We start from the raw sequence: 18,413 nt of genomic DNA on the forward strand, positions 1-18,413 counted from the left end.
TCTTGAAATCGTAATAGTTTATCTTTTTCTTCTAATTTACTTTTCAAGATATTTACCTCATCTTGATGTTGTTCTTCTTTTTCCAAACATTGCTTCTTCAAGGTCTCTTCAGCTTTTCTTCCTTCTTCCACTTGTTGCTTTAGTTTGATCACTTCATGTTCTTGATCTTCAAGAGCTTCTCTGTTCTGTTCTCTTGATTTTTTAAGATCTTCTTTTAGAGATAGGATCTTTGATTCAAGTCTTTGAATAGTTATGCTCTGATCCTTTATTATATCCTGCAATTGCTCCCTTACCCTGGTGTTTGTCTCCTATTGTTCATTTAATTTGGTAACTTCTTCAGTTTCTGCATTCTTCTGTTCATGTGCCATGAGACTTCTAATATCTTCACTATTATTGGATGAAGCATTTTTCTTTTCATGTGCCATGAGACTTCTAATATCTTCACTATCATTGAATGAACTTTTAATATGGGTATAATAGCTTCTACCATCTTCTTCAGATATCTTTCCTTTGTTATGAGGACATCTAGCAGCATAGTGACCAACTCTACCACATAGAAAACATTTGAAAGGTAGCTTACCTTTGAACCGTCCAGTTCCCCGTATAAGATTCTTGACAAAATTTACCTCATCTTCTTCCTCTGACGCTTCGAATGTGGCTTCTGATGGTACCTCTTGTCGCATTTCAAAAGCAGTTAAGATCCCGTGAAGCTGTGACATGGTGATTTTCTGCACATTCTCCTTTTCTTCTATGGCAGATACTTTAGAATCAAATTTAGCAGACAGATATCTCAAAACCTTTTCAACTAAGACAACTTCCTCAAATTCTTCACCCAGATCCCTCATACAATTTACAATCTCATCCATACGCATGAAATAATTTAGCTATGCTTTCATTACTATGCATCTTAAGAGTTTCATACCGGATTCTGAGAGTTTGAAGCTTTGCTCCTTTTACCTGATCATCTCCTTCGTAGCTTGTAACGATTTTGTCCCATATTTCCTTAGCTGATTTGAAATGCATGATCTTCATAAGTTCTGATTATGTCAAACTACTCAATAGAACAGTAACAGCTTTGGCATTAAGCTCATATTGCTTTTTCTCTGCTGGATCTGTAGGAGTTGCTGATGGGAATTTGTATCCTCCTTCTACGATTCCCCAAACTTCTGCTCCAAGTGATTGTAGATATTCAGTGGTTCTTATCTTCCAGTGGGTAAAATTGTTCCCGTCAAAGACTGGTGGCCTGATGTGTGCCTCTCTTTCTGGATTAGCCATTCTGATGGATATTTTCCTTCAAGCGATCAAGCTTCCTCTGAAGAACCTACTCTGATACCAATTGTTGGAAATAATACTGAGAGGGGGGGGGGGGGGGTGAATCAGTATTATCATATCAATAAAACTTTTCAAATTTCATGCTCAGAAACATATACGCTACTTCAGTTAAGTGAACCAGCGTATACACGCTACTGTGTCTAAAGCAACTAGCGTATATCCAGAAATCTTATGATTCAGTTAGCTTATCTTCAGTAAATGCATCAGAACATTATTAACCACATTGACAGTAAACAGGTGCAGTATAACAGAACAGATCATCACATAAAAGCCACACACATGAACACCATGATATAAGGTGGAAACCCAATGTGGGTGAAAACCACCTGCTGCAAGTCGTCTCTTTCTTTCTTTAATAAGAAACTTCAGTTTACAATCTTTTGTACTGGTGCAGCCTTATACCAGTACGCAGGCTACAACCTGCAGAGGGCTACAACCCTCTCTCGTTTTCCAACTACTTCTGGAAGGGAGCTACAACCCCCTCAGCTCTTGTACTAGCCGATCCATTTACTAGTACGTAGGTGCTGACCCTACAGAGGGCTACAACCTTCTTTCCTACAGGGACCACGTTTCATCAATTTTCAGACTGGATCCAAGAGTATAAAACAAACACTGCTGCAATACAATCATCAACTTATAATTGCATCATAATTCTCTAGATCACCCAATACTGAATCACTGAAACCCTGTCATCAAGAACACAGAACACAAACCAGAGCCCAGAACTCTGCAACAACCACCAGAATCAACAGCAACCTGAAATATCAAATCTTATTATGCATACGCTACTTCGATATACCAAAACCGCGTGTATACGCACTTTCTCCAAAGGCAACCCGCGTGCAGATCTAGAAATAATTACTTATACCTTCATTGTCAGATCCGACCCTTGCCAAGCGTCCCGAACAGATAACCAGCAATACCAGATCTTCTCACTTCATCAGACACACATTGCTTACATGCTTTGCCTAATGATCTTCTCCTTATATAGCCTTAGGCACTTCACAATACCACGGACCAAAACCATAGTAACACAATACCATCAACTTCAAAACTAGGGATCGACACGCCCGTCGAGACACCATGGTCCAAAACCATAGGCACAACTTCCAAGGACTAACCGCCACGAACCAAAGGTACTTTTCACATGTACGTGCTTTTACTGAAGCCAACCTGTGTGTACACGCTGGTTTTCCTTAATGAACCTGCGTATATCTCTTTCTTGTCCTGCTGTACTGAGATCTGTCCTCTGATTAAGTTGCCATCACCTGTACCTGTCTCTGAGTGAGTTGCCATCAAGGACAACACTTGTATCATAATGCCAACAATAGGAGACAATTATGAAAAGTGAGGATTATGTAAATATTCTTTTAATAAATAAAAGGATATGAGAGAAATAGTTTAGGAGCAAAATTTGGGATTATGATTTCTATGTATGGGATCAGTTGAGGATTAGGTGGAGAGATATTTTGAGTGAATTAAATGCATTATTTGTGTATAAATAGGAGTTGTTTTTGTGAAGAAAAAGACACTTGAATAGTTGGAGAGGGGGAGAGTGGTGGAGAGCAGGTTTTGAACAGCCAAGTCTGTAAGCCTCTGGGCAAATTGTAAGGGCCACAGCTGTTGAATATCTGGCCAGGAAAAATAGTTTGTAAGTATTTTCGTTGTTAACATGATAAGTGTGTTTCAGATTTTATTGGTGAATTTATAAATTGGGTATTTAAATACTGTGATTTGGAATAAGAGTGCGCATATGGACCTTTGATGATAATTCAATGAACCTGAGTAAGATCGAAGATTATGAGGAAAATTGAATTGAAATTTAAATCTTGATATACAGCTCTGCATATAAGTTATTAATCTCGGCATGATAATTGTTAAATTATATTGGTCGAATGAATGGTTGTTTTACTATCGATCTGTAGTTGATTGACAGCAACGAAAGGAAGAGAGCGCTAGTGAATATGAAGTCATGAGCTTCATAAGAAACCTAGAAGTTTCGAGTTTAAAGAGTTGTGTTTCTAATAAGAAATGAATGTGTTTTGATTCTGCTACATGTATGAGTCACGCTGGTATGGACAACATTGAATCAATTTACTAGCAGGGTAGAAAAGCAGTGGAACGCTTTTTGTATCGATGTGATCAGTTCATAGTTATTGAGTGATAGGTTCTGCGTGCAAGGCTTTTTGTATCTATTTGATTGAATCCGTTTACAGTTATTAAGTGACAGGTTCTGCGCGCAGAGGGGTTTGTAACTGTGAAATGCGGCAGAGCGTTGAAGGATTGAGGAGGCAATGGCGCTTGGTGGTGGAGTGATAATTGAATACGTGGATCTCCTTATGGTAGATGCGGGTTCTGGTATGTCAAATTGTGGATAAATTGCAGAAATAGCCAGCGTTATGATATCCAAGACTGCATTTTATATGTTTGAATGTTTATTAAGTTGCAGGCGGAAATCGATTGGTGGGAGAATCGCGAGTTGTAAGGTGAACTCACAGTAATTTTGATCAGATGTTGAAAGAGAGAGTTGAGTTAATCTATGGTTTTAATGAGTAGTGTTTTAAAAAATAATATAGAACGCATAGTGAGTATGAAGCGTAGAGCTTCATAAGGGCACAAAGGTTTTTTGTTGGAATCTTTTCAGAATTTGATTGAGTTTGCATGTAGGAAACCGTGCAGGAATTCACACAGTTTATTGGAAGCGTTGAAATGAATTTGATTCCAAAAAGGAAATGGAGTCAATCCTTAGTGTGGAGAGAATCCATTGTATCAATGAATGATAAAATAAGAGTTGTATAAGGTGCTTTGGTGAATGATGAATCTAATTCAATAAGTCAAGGGTAATGTATGTTTAATTTCATTCATTGAATATTAGAGTGGAAACTTGTGAGTGGATTCTAAATCCGATCTTTTGAAAAGGTGATTGCTGAATGTATGGTTTCATATCATGATTAGGCATGGGTTTCCTTCATAAAGGAACCTTCGTGTGAAAGAGTTTGGCTTTTAAAATAGCTTCCATTTATGTGATGATTTTATGATTGAAAAGCTTCCGCATGAAAATGATAAAGATGAAATTACCAAAAATTGAAATATAAGCTTCCACATATTAATTAAGATTGCCAGTGGGTGAAAATTGTCTTAATATGGGGTTTTATTGGACAGTTATGATGATGCATTTGTATATGCATAGAACAGGAAATATTCTTGGGTTTGCAGGCCCTGCCTGCATCACTTCATGCTTTAGGGGGAGACTATTACAGATCCATTTGGGCACATCAAATCCAAACATTCAGATCAGTGATTTTGGACTCATCAAACCCTAAAATTAGTTGTTTCATGCCCTAAACAATTCAACCCTTTGAATTCCTCCTTCCGAGACTGTTTCTTGACTTGAAGACATCCAAAAATTTCCTTTAGAATGACCAATGTAAGTAATCCCTTATGAAGGTGCGTTGTAGAGCAGCTAAGTCCATTTCTAGGTGTCGAGTAGTAAAAAGGGTTGTTTTTACCTCTATTTACCCTACATTAATTCTCAATCTAGGAAGGATTTTTTATTTCAAAGAGTGTATTCAGTTTGAGGTCGTCATTTGTCAAAGTAATGCTAGTAGTATAGTGTTCTCAATACAAGAGTAAATGGATGCTTGGAATGAAATCTATTTGCAAAAAAGAAACCTAAAACTCAAATCATTCATTCAGAAAACTCATTAGTCAAGGGTGCAGTAAAAGTAACTCTTCCCTCTGTAAACTGATGCAATAAAAAAGGCACTCAAAGGAAGGATCATCAAACTGGGAACTAGACAACGTATGTCGATGTTCACTACAGTCTCAGACCTTATACACACCAAAGCAATGATAATCTTCAATTGACAGGAAATAGAACAACAACAATCTCTATTTAACAGGATTGAACAACAAACCCTTAATCCACAGAAATGAATGCGGCAATAATTATAATCTATGGGAATTAAGTAACAACTTTCAATTTGAACAGAAAACAGAAATGGAACAACAGACTATTAGAAATAAAGTATAGAATAGCAACTCAGATCTGAATGTACAACAACTCAAGTTAAACACGCAACACACTTAACATCAAAAGGAATAGTAATCTGAGCTTTGATACAATATGCATGAATCACAGCTATAAAGTAACATCAATTATAACAGAACAACAATTCCGAATGAACAGTAGCCACAATTTAAGAATAAATCCTAAGGTAGTATCGATTTAGGAACATACAATGCAGTTGAACTATAATCGAACGACAATCTGTAAGGAACAACAATGTTATATCAATTTTCAAAAGGAACAACAATGCGATACAACATTAGAACGATAACATAGAATTCCTGTTACAGATAACAATAATATTTAACCAAGTATATATAACGGAGCTGATATGTAAAACATTAAAGCACATTAGATTACTGAATAGAATAAATGAAAGAAATAAAACCACACATGAATCAGAAATATGATACAGGAGTGAGTTATCCACCAGGGCCAAGCCCTTAGCCTCCAGGGACACACCGCTTGAAATTACTCAAAATCAAAGATGGAACAACAACCAGATTTATATTAAAACATCAAAATAGAGTTACAGTGGATCGATCTTCAACGAGAATCGATGATCAAAGTTTCAAATACAAATAAAAGTTACATAAAATAACAACCAGTCCCCCTTTGGCTAGCAGTGCTGCCTCTTCTTATAACAGCCAAGCGGCGATACCAACAATACAGAGAATTGTTAAGATAGCGATCCCTCAGGATTGAAGGATCCTGAGGGATTCACTAAGTTGTTAATTTGCAGTTATCCTTCTGTTCTGTTGCGCCGATTGGATATTTCCTTTTCCTTTTTCTGGCTGTTACACTCCAATTTGGATCGCCTTGTTTGAACGCGGTTCCCTACTGAAGGGACAACAATTAACTTGGTCTTGTTCTTTCTTTTGGGATGACGGTCTTCCATTTTCTCCTTTTTCTGCATAGAAAAGGGTAATTATTAGTTATTCCATATTACATATAAATCTTCTAGATTCTATCATATTCTTGTGTCATATGTCTAGCTCATGATGTGAAAAGGTTGTGAGTTTTGAAGAAAAGATAACAAAGTAAATGAAAATAACATACCTTCTCCAGTGCCCAACACACCCCCCTGCTTACCCTTTTTCATGCCCTCATGAAAACATTGTAGTTGACATGCAAGGCAGTGAGAGAGTAGGCTGGAGACGGGATCTCATGAGGTGGTCTACAGCCATGATGCCTAGCTAGGTGTTCAAAAATATGCCCTGTCTGACCCTCAGGAATTTCATACAAGGCTTGGTATCTAGGTGCAGGGTGCCAGATAACCGGACTGCAGAACCTATAACCTAACGAAGATGGCCCTTCCCTCAAAATAAGATCACCATAGAGGCTCAAGCGATCAATAGCTAACTTAAAGTTCTCATAATTAAATGGTTCCCTAAGTTGGATATTTGGATTAGAAGTCTGATATCGAAATTTAGCAGCTGCAATGGTAAGGTCTTTGATGGTAAAAAAGTATTCTATCCCTTGCCGATTGATTGCTATATGAATGCGTCCTAATGCTTCAATCACGCCTAGAGTCCTCATGAGGTTCCTATGTTTATTCCATAACTGTAATGTATCTCTAGGCTCAACTCTTACCCATAAGTCTAATCCGTTTTCTTGTCTTTGGAAGGCATTATAGGCCTTAAGCCAGTTTATTTGATTAACTCCAAACGAAATGAATGCCTACAGTTGGATATCCCCAATGAAAGGGCAGGGGTTCTGCTCTGTTTCTTGGTCTAACACAAGGTTGTGCAAATAGAACTCGCATAATAATCTCTGAACCTTTACACATAGTGCTTACAACAATTTATGAAATCATTAACAGTATTTATTTCTATCGGGGCTCCTGCTTTAACAACTTTAATTTTCAATTGCAAATATCGTTCCATTAAAAACAAGGCATAATTCTTAGTAGGTGCTCTACATGCTAGGACGTCAGTGTATAAAGAGCATAAGGTATCCATTTTTTTGATAACTACATCTAGCTTATGAGTTACCTTTGCGACTATTTCTTCTTCCCTTCGCCATCCTTCAAAAGCTTGGCTTTCGGATAAATTGACATTTGTTAGTTGATGTTGTAATTCTTCATACTTTTCACGAGAGATAGTTTGTTTTGTAAGTTTTTCTACTATTTGCTAGGCTTGCATCAAACCCTCTCGTAGGGTTACTGTCCTCAGATCACTATCCCACATAGTAGTTGTAAGCGGGAGGTTCACCTGAATCTTCTTATTGCATCGTTCCATAATTATGGTTCGAATTTCCTCAGAGGACTGTGCTTCTATCTGAATTTCTTTGTCACAGGCCGTTATGTCATTTGTCTGTACTTCAACCTGGGTAATAGTTAAATGTTGTTCCTTTTGGTTTTGAATAGCAGGCTGGACTTGAGTCCTCCCGATCTTTTTCTTGAGAGGTTTTGCTGGGGTGGTTGCATGCCTTACCACCGAAGTCCTCTGTGCTCTCTTCCCCATCTTCAGAATCCCGATTTGTTGTCAAAGTCACATAATTACATTAAGCAGTCATTGCTGTTCCTTTCATAATTTTTTAATTTCTTCCGTTTTATCGGAAGGAATGGCCGTTCGCGCACTCGGGCTTGGACTTTCTTCTTGACCAATTTCTTGATTTTTCTCTTAGGGTACTTTCTCATTATTTTGTTGATCATGTTGTTCGGGGGTAGAAACCCTAGCTTGCTCTGCAATTTCCTGGGTAACCTCTTCTTCCCTCTCTCTTCTTCATAGACTTCTTTTGGTGTATTCTGACTTGGAACAGATTGTTCCTCTTCTTCATCTTCATCATTTTTCTCTCCAGATGCACTTTCATCATGGCTGGAGTGGTTTTCTTCTTCTTCCTCCTCGTCGCATAACTCTTCAGATGCACTCTTATCATGAACAGAGTGCTCTTGTGGCTCTTCCTCTGTGTGGAGGTTTAGTGGGCTGAGAGGTTGAGTATATTCTCCCATGTTGGCCAAAATTTGGGCCAATTCATCCTCTCGCAACGGATTTTGCAATGGGCTCTCCTCACGTTGCTCTGTTTCTTCTTTAGCCTGGCCAGATTGTTTGATCTCTTCCTCTTTTTCTCCCTCATCGTTTAATTCTCTTTCGTTCTCTTCTCCTTCCAATTGCGGGGGTTACTCATCCCCTGAATCAACTATTTCCACTAGTTGACTGTTGTTCCCTTGGGAATTTTCCATCCTCCCTCTGAGCCATGCCAATCTGATGGATTTCCTCCATTTCAATGGTCTGTTTGACGTGCTTTCAGTATGCTTTCATTTGGTGGCTGGTAAAGCCAGTCCCCCGTTTATTGTAAAAATTAGCTGCTCTGTTGCTGAGCAAGATTGTAGCTAACTATTAGTTGTATCAACCCATGGTGACTTACTAACGATTCTATGTGTCGTGATTTTTTCATGCTTTGCGAAACATCATGTAGTAGAGAATTTAAAAATGTAGGCAAATTCACAGAACATTTCTATTTTAATACGGCTAAAAGTTTAAGGTTTCGTGGTCTTACCACATCTTTCCTGCCTTCACAGGTTATGTAGCTCTGGATGACACTTGCCAATTCTGCCCATGGTTCTCCCAAGGCTGCTGGTAGAACTCCTTTTCCACTTCGAGTTAGGTTCTGACCTTCATCTTGGAAGATTTTGATGGCGTATCGCAGCCTTACTTTCTTCAGAGTCTACACAGATCCAGTGGTTGGCAGTCCCGAAACTTCTGCAATTATGTTGTCGGTGACTGCTATCTATCTCCCCCTTACCGTGGAGTGATATTCTTGCAGGTTCTGCAAAAATTCAATTGCCACAGTCTCATTGGATTGTTGCAAATGATCGAGATAAACTATCCATCCTTCCCTTGTTAGAATTTCCCGTGTGGCATCAGAGATTTTCAGCACTTGTGGTTCTCTACGAATTGATCTTCTTCCCATGCTTAGCAAACTGTAAAAACATAGAGACGACAATGGAACAATAGGTTGTTCAAGCTGTTAGCAACCACAGAGAAAATGGCGGAACAACAAGCTCGTTTAAAGTTCAAATTATTTCTAATTGTTGTAGAGCATAACATAGAAATAATTTTGAAACAACAAGCCATGTAAATTGGAAAACGATATACCATTAGGCCTTGCTATTCCCAAGTAAAAGTTCTCCAAATGAAAAAATGACATGTATGCTAGTGAATTATGAGGTCACCTACTCCCCCTCAGCAATGTGATAGGCTGTCCTCGGCCGTCAAATGAGGGAGCGACGTGCTAGACTGACATGATACAAAGTTAGAAAGGAACAGTGTATACTGAGATGCCATGTTTACAAGAACAAGCGGATTACCAAAATTGAGGTATATCATAAAATCGCTTAATAAATAAGAGAATACCGTGATATGATGTGAGATTTGGAGGATAGGACATCTGACGTGCACAAAAAGTTCAGTGCAGTCACGCTCAACTTTTCTGTCATGATTGATTATAATAGATTTCATGTATTAGTGGTTCAAAAGAATTATGTTCATAATATTTTTTTGACCCATTACAAAGATAGAAGAAGGGATTCATAAGTGTTATTGGTGTATAAAGAATGTGACCTCAATACCATCAACAGAGCTTTGTAGCCCATAGGTGTCCATAACCTTGACAAAGTTGTTTATTTCACCCATGGAACCATGATCCTTTATGTATGCTTAGGAAAGTGCTGTAGAATGTCAGAATGGAGGCCATTGTGTTGGCTTGGTAACCAGATAAATCATAATGCCATTCAGTAGGAAGAAGTGAAAGGTGGGCAGGCCAGCTCGTGATGAGACCTCCTATTCCAAGGACTTTTTTATTTTCCTAATGTGCCTTTTGGATCATATCCTTAGTTTGGTGGCCATAGTGGGAATGCCATTTCAATTTCTTCCTTGTGATCATGGTAGGCTGGCTCCCAATGAGACCCCCTATCCTTCATTGACAAACCATGTTAGCAAATTATATAAACATTTTTCTTTTTATTACTTTTTCTTTTTATAGAGTACTTTCTCTATTTATACACAAAGGGTGGTTTAGCACTCCTTAAGAGTAGGGATGGTGGAAGAAGTCTTAACATCTCAATAGAAAAATATGCCCTTCATTCTTATTCTTAATAGTGATCAAATAGGATTATGAGATTTTAGAAGGAACCATCATGATAAAGATAACCAACCATATCGGTATTAGTAGAACAGTGACAGCAAGATAATCAATAGTTGTGTCCTTTCCTCTTTTCTCTTATCAATTCAGAGCAAATTCTTGTAAAGATAGCGACTTTTTATGTAATTTGGTGATTTCAACATCTTCTAGTTCTCATATTCATTGCATAAGGGTGTAGTTGTGTTTCAGACGTGATCCTAATTATAGAACACACACAAAAAAAGAAAAATATAAAACAAGTGATATGTACAAAATCGCAAGAAAAAAGGAATAAAAACTCTTAACTATTGTGCACTAAGAGGAGTATCAACAAAAAAACAAGTGCAAGTGAAATAATGCAAAAATTCTTGTGTTTTTCGAAAAAGGAATAGTGGAAATCGCAAGTGGTGTTCCTCCGCAAAAAGGAACAGCAGAAAACAAAACACACCGTTCAGAACAAAAATGTTGTTCCTTTGGGAAAAGGAACAACAAAAATTAAGAATGTTTTTCCTTTGGAAAAAGGAACAGCAGAAACAAAAATGTTCTTTGCAGAGTAAAAAATGGTGTTCTTTTTGGAAAAGGAACAATAGAAAATGAGAATGTTGTTCCTTCAGAAGAAGGAACAACGGAAAGAAGAATGTGTCGTTCCTTTGGAAAAGGGAACAACAAAAATGAAAATGTTGTTCCTTCGGAAAAAGGAACAGCAGTGACAAAAATGTGCCATTCCTTCGAGAAAAGGAATAGCAGAAACAAAAGTATTGTTCCTTCAGAAAAAGGAACAACAGAAATAAGAATGTGTCGTTCCTTCAGAAAAAGGAATAGCAGAAACAAAAATGTTGTTCCTTTGGGAAAAGGAACAACAAAAAATGCAAGTGTTGTTCCTTCTGAAGAGGAACAAGAAAACGATGGAAATGCTATTCCTTTTAGAAGGAATAGTAGAAAATGAAAATGTTGTTCCTTTAGGGAAAGGAACAACAAAAAATGCAAGTGTTGTTCCTTCTAAAGAGAAACAACAAAATGGTGGAAATGTTGTTCCTTTTAAAAGGAACAACAGTGGTGGAAAAGCACTGTTCCTTTCAAAAAAAAAAAGGAACAACAGAATGGTGAAAATGCTATTCCTTTCAGAAGGAACAACAAAGTGCAGAAGTGTCGTTCCTTGAAAAAGGAACAACAAAATGATGAAAATGTTGTTCCTTTTAGAAGGAACAACAAAGTGCAAATGTTATACAACTATGAGAAAAAAATATATACAAGACAAAAGAATTATGTACAGTGTGTAAGAGTAGTCAAATTACTTAACCAAAGGTGAGGAGGATTTCTCTTCCTCAACCAGAATCTGCATGTCGGAGTCTTCGCGGAGTTGTTGGTAGAAGGATTCCCGAGTACGTGGCTTGTGGTATAATCGAACTCGGTGGCCTTTTGCCTTAAAGGTATGTCTGGATCCATCAATGGTGGTTAGATTAATGGTGCCATTATCATGTACCTTCTGGATTTCGTATGGTCCCAGCCAGCGAGTCTGAATTTTCCTGGGGAAATCCTGGAACCTATAGTCATATAGGAGCGCCCAATCTCCTTCGTGGAAGTCTTTCTTTTTAATGAAGGCATCGTTCCATTTGGCTCGTTGTTGTTGTATTAACGTAGTATGCTAAAAGGCAGAGAGCCTGATTTCATCTAGCTCATTGATCTGCTGTAATCCATTAGTCTGAGCCTCGTCTAAATCTAGACCAACCTCTTGTGCTATTTGTAATGTCTGTATTTCAAATTCTATCAGAAATATGGGTTCCTTTCCAAAGAAGAGCTGGTATGGTGAATAACTAGTAGCACTTCTCCATGTTGTTCTGTATGCCCACAATGCTTCTGGCAGTCTTGCAGCCCAATCGCGTTTGTGTGACGTAATGGTTTTTGTCAGTATTGCTTCTCTTATTTTGTTCTTGCTTTCTACTTGACCATTTGCCTGTGGGTGGTATGGAGTAGTAATTTTACGCTGGATATGATAGTTTTTTAGTGTTGCAGCAATCTTGTTACCAACAATTTGTGGTCCACCATCTATAATTAGATCTCTTGGGAGGCCATATCGCACAAATATTTGGAACAGGAACTGAGTAACAGAGTCCTCTGTAGCTCTCAGCAATGCCTCTGCTTCAACCCATTTGGTGATATACATTCTGTTGCTACCAGAATGTATTTTTTCTGATTTGATGATGGGTTGATTGGACCAACAAAGTCAAGCGCCCATCATTCAAATGGTTCAATAACTAGCTGTGGGTTCAGGGGCATTTCATCAGCCTGTCCAGGGCATCTTGCTCTTTGGCAGCTTTCACAAGCTTGAACAAACTTCTTTGCATCTTTGAAGATTGTGGACCAATAATACCCTATTTGCAACACCTTGTGTCTAGTTCTTCGATAGACGAAATGTCCGCCACACGGTCCATCGTGACAAGCTTTTAAAATGTCAAAAATTTTGTCTTCACGGATGCATCTTCTAATGTGCATATCTGACCTTGTATGAAACAGGTAGCCCCCAATCCAAGAAAATCAAGTACTACGCTGGACAATCTGCTTTCATTCATTGAGGGTCAGATGTTTTGGTAATTTTCCTACTGCTAAATAATCAACATACCAAGGTGTTTTAATAGTAATAGTGAACAAATGTTCATCTGGGAATTGATCCTCGACTGCTATTGTATCCACTGGTTTTGGCATTCACGAGAGAAAATCAGCTACAAGATTTTTTTTTCCCGGTCGGTCCTTTATTGTGATATCAAATTCCTGCAAAAAAATTAGCCATTTGGTTACTCTACCATTTGTGATTGGTTTATTTGCCAAATATTTTATGGCAGAGTGATATGCATATAAAATGACAGGATATCCAGTGATATAATGCCTAAATTTGTTGATGGCATGTATTACAGCTAAAAATTCCTTTTCAGTCACAGTATAGTTCAATTCAGCAAGTGACAAATTTTTGCTAATATAATAAATTGCATATGGTTTTTTATCTTCTTCCTACCCAAGGACTGCTCCAATAGCTATGTCTGAAGCATTTGATGAAATTTGAAATGGTAGGTCCCAATTTGGTCCTCGGAGTACTGGGGCTGTTGACATGAGTTTTTTTAGATTCTCAAAAGCATGGTCACATTTTTCTATCCAAACAAAGTCAACATTCCCTGTCAGTGCATATAAAGGTGCAACAATATGAGAAAAATGTTCTATAAATCTTCTATAATAACCAGAGAATCCAAGAAAACTGTGTACCTCTGTTTGAGTGGTAGGAGTAGGTATTAACAAAATTATTTGAATTTTGGCTGGATCTACCTGTATTCGAGCTGTTGAAATATAATGGCCTAGAATAAGTCCTTCAGTCATCATCATATAGCATTTTTCATGGCTCAGACAGAGCCTGGTGGCAATGCATCGCTGCAACACTTTTTCTAGTGTGTCCAATGCTGGGTAAAATCATCCATGTATACTTCGAGCCCTTCATTTATTAAATTTGAAAAGATGCTAAGCATAGCCCTTTGAAATGCGGTAGGGGCATTGCATAGGCCAAAAGTTAAAACTTTGTAGGAAAATGTTCCCTAAGGACAAGTAAAAGTGGTTTTGTCTTGGTCTTCAGGACCAATCTGAACCTGATTGTATCCACTGAAGCCGTCTAAGAAAGAAAAGAATTTCTTTCCTGCCAAAGTGTCTAATACTTGGTCAATGAAGGGAAGGGGAAAGTGGTCTTTTTGTGTTTCTTTATTTAGCTCTCTATAATCCACACAAATCCTCCACTTTCCATTCTTCTTTGGCACCACAACAAGTGGAGAGACCCATTTACTATCGGAGATAAGGTAGATGAAGTTCACATCTAAAATTTTTTGAAGTTAAGCTTTTATAATGTCTTTTAGATGAGGGTTAAGTCTCCTTTGTGGTTGGCAAATGGGTCTTGCATCCTTCTCTATGTAAATGTGGTGTGTACATAACTAGGGATCAATTCCTTTCATGTCAGGGTAGTCCCATGCAAATGCTTCTTTGTATTTCCTTAGTAGCTAGATTAGCTTGTATTCTTGTTTAGAAGTCAGGTTGGCATTGATGTTTAAAGTCTTTCCTGGTTCAATTTCTACAATTTTGCTATTTGAGATAGAGGTAGTAGGTATTGTTTGGTTGTGGGTATCTTTAAGAGGATCTTCTTCTAATTCATTATCAAATGTTGCTTCTATCATGTGACATTGTATGTGGGATCTGGATTTAGTCTGGCTAAGAAAGTTGTTCATGACATCATCCTCTGTTTGGTCTTTGAAATTCAGGGCATCTTCTATGGTTAATGGGGATCTAATATTTTCGGTGAGGTATGATACAGGATGTTTGTTAGTTTTTATTATTGTGACACTTGGCTGGGCTGGAGGATATAAAGCTAGATTCTTGATATTAGCTCCTCTAGTTATGGTCATACTGCCTTGTCAGCAGCTAATATAAGCATCAACGGTTGCAAGCCAAGGTCTGCCTCAAATCAATCGATGTCCATCAAGTTGGTTTTTGGGGTTTATTATTAGAAAGTCGGCAGGATACTCCCAGGAATCAACGGATACCATGACATCATGTAATGTGCCCTCTGGCCTAACCACGGATCGGTTAGCCAGTTCTAAGAAAGTGGAAGTCGGTTCTATTGATGTAATGCCTAGTTTTTGACAAGTGGTGGTTGTTAAGATATTGGTTGCATCTCCTAGATCAACTAAGGAATTTGAGAAGGTTTGTTCATTGATTTGTACTATTACTATTGGATTTCCTAGGTCTTCATATTTAACGGGTGTTTCTTTTCCTGATAATAGATCAGATAGGGTACCAACTACTTGGACTATTGGGTTATTTTCTATTCTCCTCCTTGTTGTGGGGAAAAATGCCTATGCAGGACGATCCTATCCACCTAAGGTGTGACAGCGCCTTAGCAACAAACGAATACAGCTATCATGATTTCTTCCTTTATGAAATGTGAAAGAGGGGAGATCGGCAGACTTACCGTTGTCTTCCGGTTGTCCCTCGAACTAGATCCTCTTCTCTTTTTGTGTCCACAGCTACTTGCCTCCTCTCTTGCTCAAGAGAACAACTACTTGAATCCCACGAGATCACAAGAGAACAGCTACCTGTGACAAGAGAACAACTACTTGCGACAAGAGAAGAACACAATACAAAGGCAAATATACATGTTCATAAATGATTCAGGATTAGAAGTAAATCAAATATACTAATGCAATCATACAAAATACACCAGCATATAGGAAAGAATCAAGATAGCTTTATTGAAAGTAATAGGGTTTAGGAAGAGATACAACCCATGGGGCTCCAATCCAGCATCTCCTTCCCAGCAGAATGGAATTCCTTCTTCAGCTCCCTTCAAAGCATAACACACCCAATGTTTCTAGCCACAAACCAACAACAATTCTTTGCAAATACCAAATTCCAGCCTCCTTGACCTCATGGAGAGAGATCTATATATAGGAGTTTTGGAGAGAGGATGAGTCAGCTTGATGCTGGTATAAAACTGACTAGTGTCCTCTCCCACTTCAGTTCTTGAGTCCACTTGGAGGTTCTTGCTTCCACTTGGAGATTTGGAACCTCTTACTCATCACCAGTCGAATTCCCTGATCCAAGTGTCATTTTGGAAGCTTCCTGGGCATTGACACCTTGAGGAATGACTCTGCCACTTGTCCAAACTCGCTCAGCGCAGGTAGCCTTTGTTGCAGTTGACATTCAACGTAGGTAGACAGTGGAGCAGTTGACATTCAGCGCAGATGCTCAGTGGAGCAGTTGACATGATCCAGAATTGCCTTGTTTTTGAGTGCTTTTAGGTGGAGAACTTCTGTGAAGTGCTGTGGTTTGCTGGCCTTGTTCCTCTAGGGGTAGGAACAACATGTTTAGGGACTTTGGATCCCTTGATTATTGACATTTCATGCTCAGTGATGCAAGGCACAAAAATTTCTATAACAGTTGCCCCCTAAAGTATGAGGCCGTTTATCGGGTGAAATGCTTTATCCAGGAGGGTCCGAAGTTCATCCATCTGCTGGGAGGAGACCTGTAATAAAATACAATACAATACATTATGATTCATACTGATTTCATGATCTAGCTGAGGCGGGCATTCCCATGCTCAGCTTTATAAATTCATTTTTGTACATAGAACAGACGATCGTCTGATGGTAGACTGATAATTTTGGTGAAATTATCATCCTTTGAGTAGGATGATCATCTGCTGCAATGATGTACATGTCAAATGTCTTTATCTTTCCTGAATATATATCGCAGCCCGGATGGATGAAACTAGATCCAGGGTCTTCAAACTCGTTCGATCTTCACTCTAAGTACAAGTCGATCCATGTGAGAATTTCGCTGAAGTCGAACATGGAAAAACATCGCTTGATTACCGGTCGATGATGTAAACCGTTAACAAGCGCGAGAGGAATCACCGATAATGATAATGACCCTCAAGGTACTGCAGTACAATTCACGTGGTGTGAATAAAGGACTTGGCGTCGAACACCACGCAAAATATTCTGGTTGAAGGTCATTGATGTATACATGTCGCCGGAAGTGAGAAACTTGCCATTGAGGCATGCAAGCTTCAAAGTACTGAAGGGGTTGTTCCTAGATCAACTCCTTGGATAATGAGCTGATGTCGACAAGGAGCGATCCGTCAAAGGAGCGCCTTAATGAATCCCACATCAGTGACACGGAACGGAGCTAATGATTTTAATGGAGGTGAAAACAATCTGTGACATATGATTCGGGGTGGCGGTCATGAATGGATGAAGGATAATGTATGGCAGTGGATGGGACCCGGTTGACTCTTTCTGAACGACTTCTCTTGAACATATGGCGACACTAATGCGATGGATCGGTAGCATTACCCCAAATATGGATGGTATGGCGAGACCATGGTGATGTGACCGGTGAATGAAACAACCCAACCCGATTGTGGTACGGAGGAAAAGTGTCATGTTCAAGAGTGACCTGCTACCATCAAAGGTTTCTTGATTTTTTCCCAATTTTTCCCCAGTCATTGCTGACCAGTACCTCTTTATTTTTGTCAAGCTTGAGGAGGATAACATATGCTTGTTCTATAACCTGCCCTTCGGGCAAGCCCATCGCTATGTTTTAACGAGCCTAGCGATAGTGAAACTCGTTCTCGTCTAAAGACAAGTTTGTCGCTATTTAACAAGTTTTAACGAGTCTAACGACAAGGATAACTCGGTCCTTTTCATTTTTAGAGAGTCTGAAAAGGTACATAAAGTTAACTCCAAAATTCCTTTTTCGTCATCTAATCCCTTAAGTCCAAAAAAGTATAAAACAATACAGAAGGGATGATTTTTCGATAACTTTAACGAGCCGAATAAAACAAGCGCTCGAACTTTTTGTGCAATAATCCCTCAGGTCCAAAAAGATTAAAATCTAGAGGAGGGATAGCTCTTCCTGTCCGTTAACGAGCTGGAAGGCCAAAACTCGGCAATCTTTTCATATTTTACGAGTCAGTTGAAAAGAGCTTAAAGAAGACTCGTCTTTTGAGGAACGAGTGATAAACAGGGATAGCAACTGATTCCAGGTACAGGTTGGAATTTTCCAATCACGGCAGTGTCACAAGGATGGCTAGGTGAAATCACTCTTCGCAGCTGTTCCTCAAAATGGGTAAACAATCATATGGAGGTGAACGATCGGCCAAATGAAAAGTGGAGGTGGCAGGTGCAAACACGACCAAGGCTTTTATGGCTGATAAATTTACGATCACAGCGGTTATTTACCGGGATAGGTTCATTTTTTAGATAAAAATGAGCTTAAACGCTGGAGGAAACTCTGCTCACTGCTTATATTTATTTTTTAACGGGCATGAAGACCGCGTTAAAACTGCTCGGATCTT

The sequence above is a fragment of the Pinus tabuliformis genome, chromosome X (assembly GCF_031772625.1).
Source record: "Pinus tabuliformis cultivar Carrire ecotype Pingquan chromosome X, CPIR1, whole genome shotgun sequence".
NCBI classification, from domain to species: Eukaryota; Viridiplantae; Streptophyta; class Pinopsida; order Pinales; family Pinaceae; genus Pinus; species Pinus tabuliformis.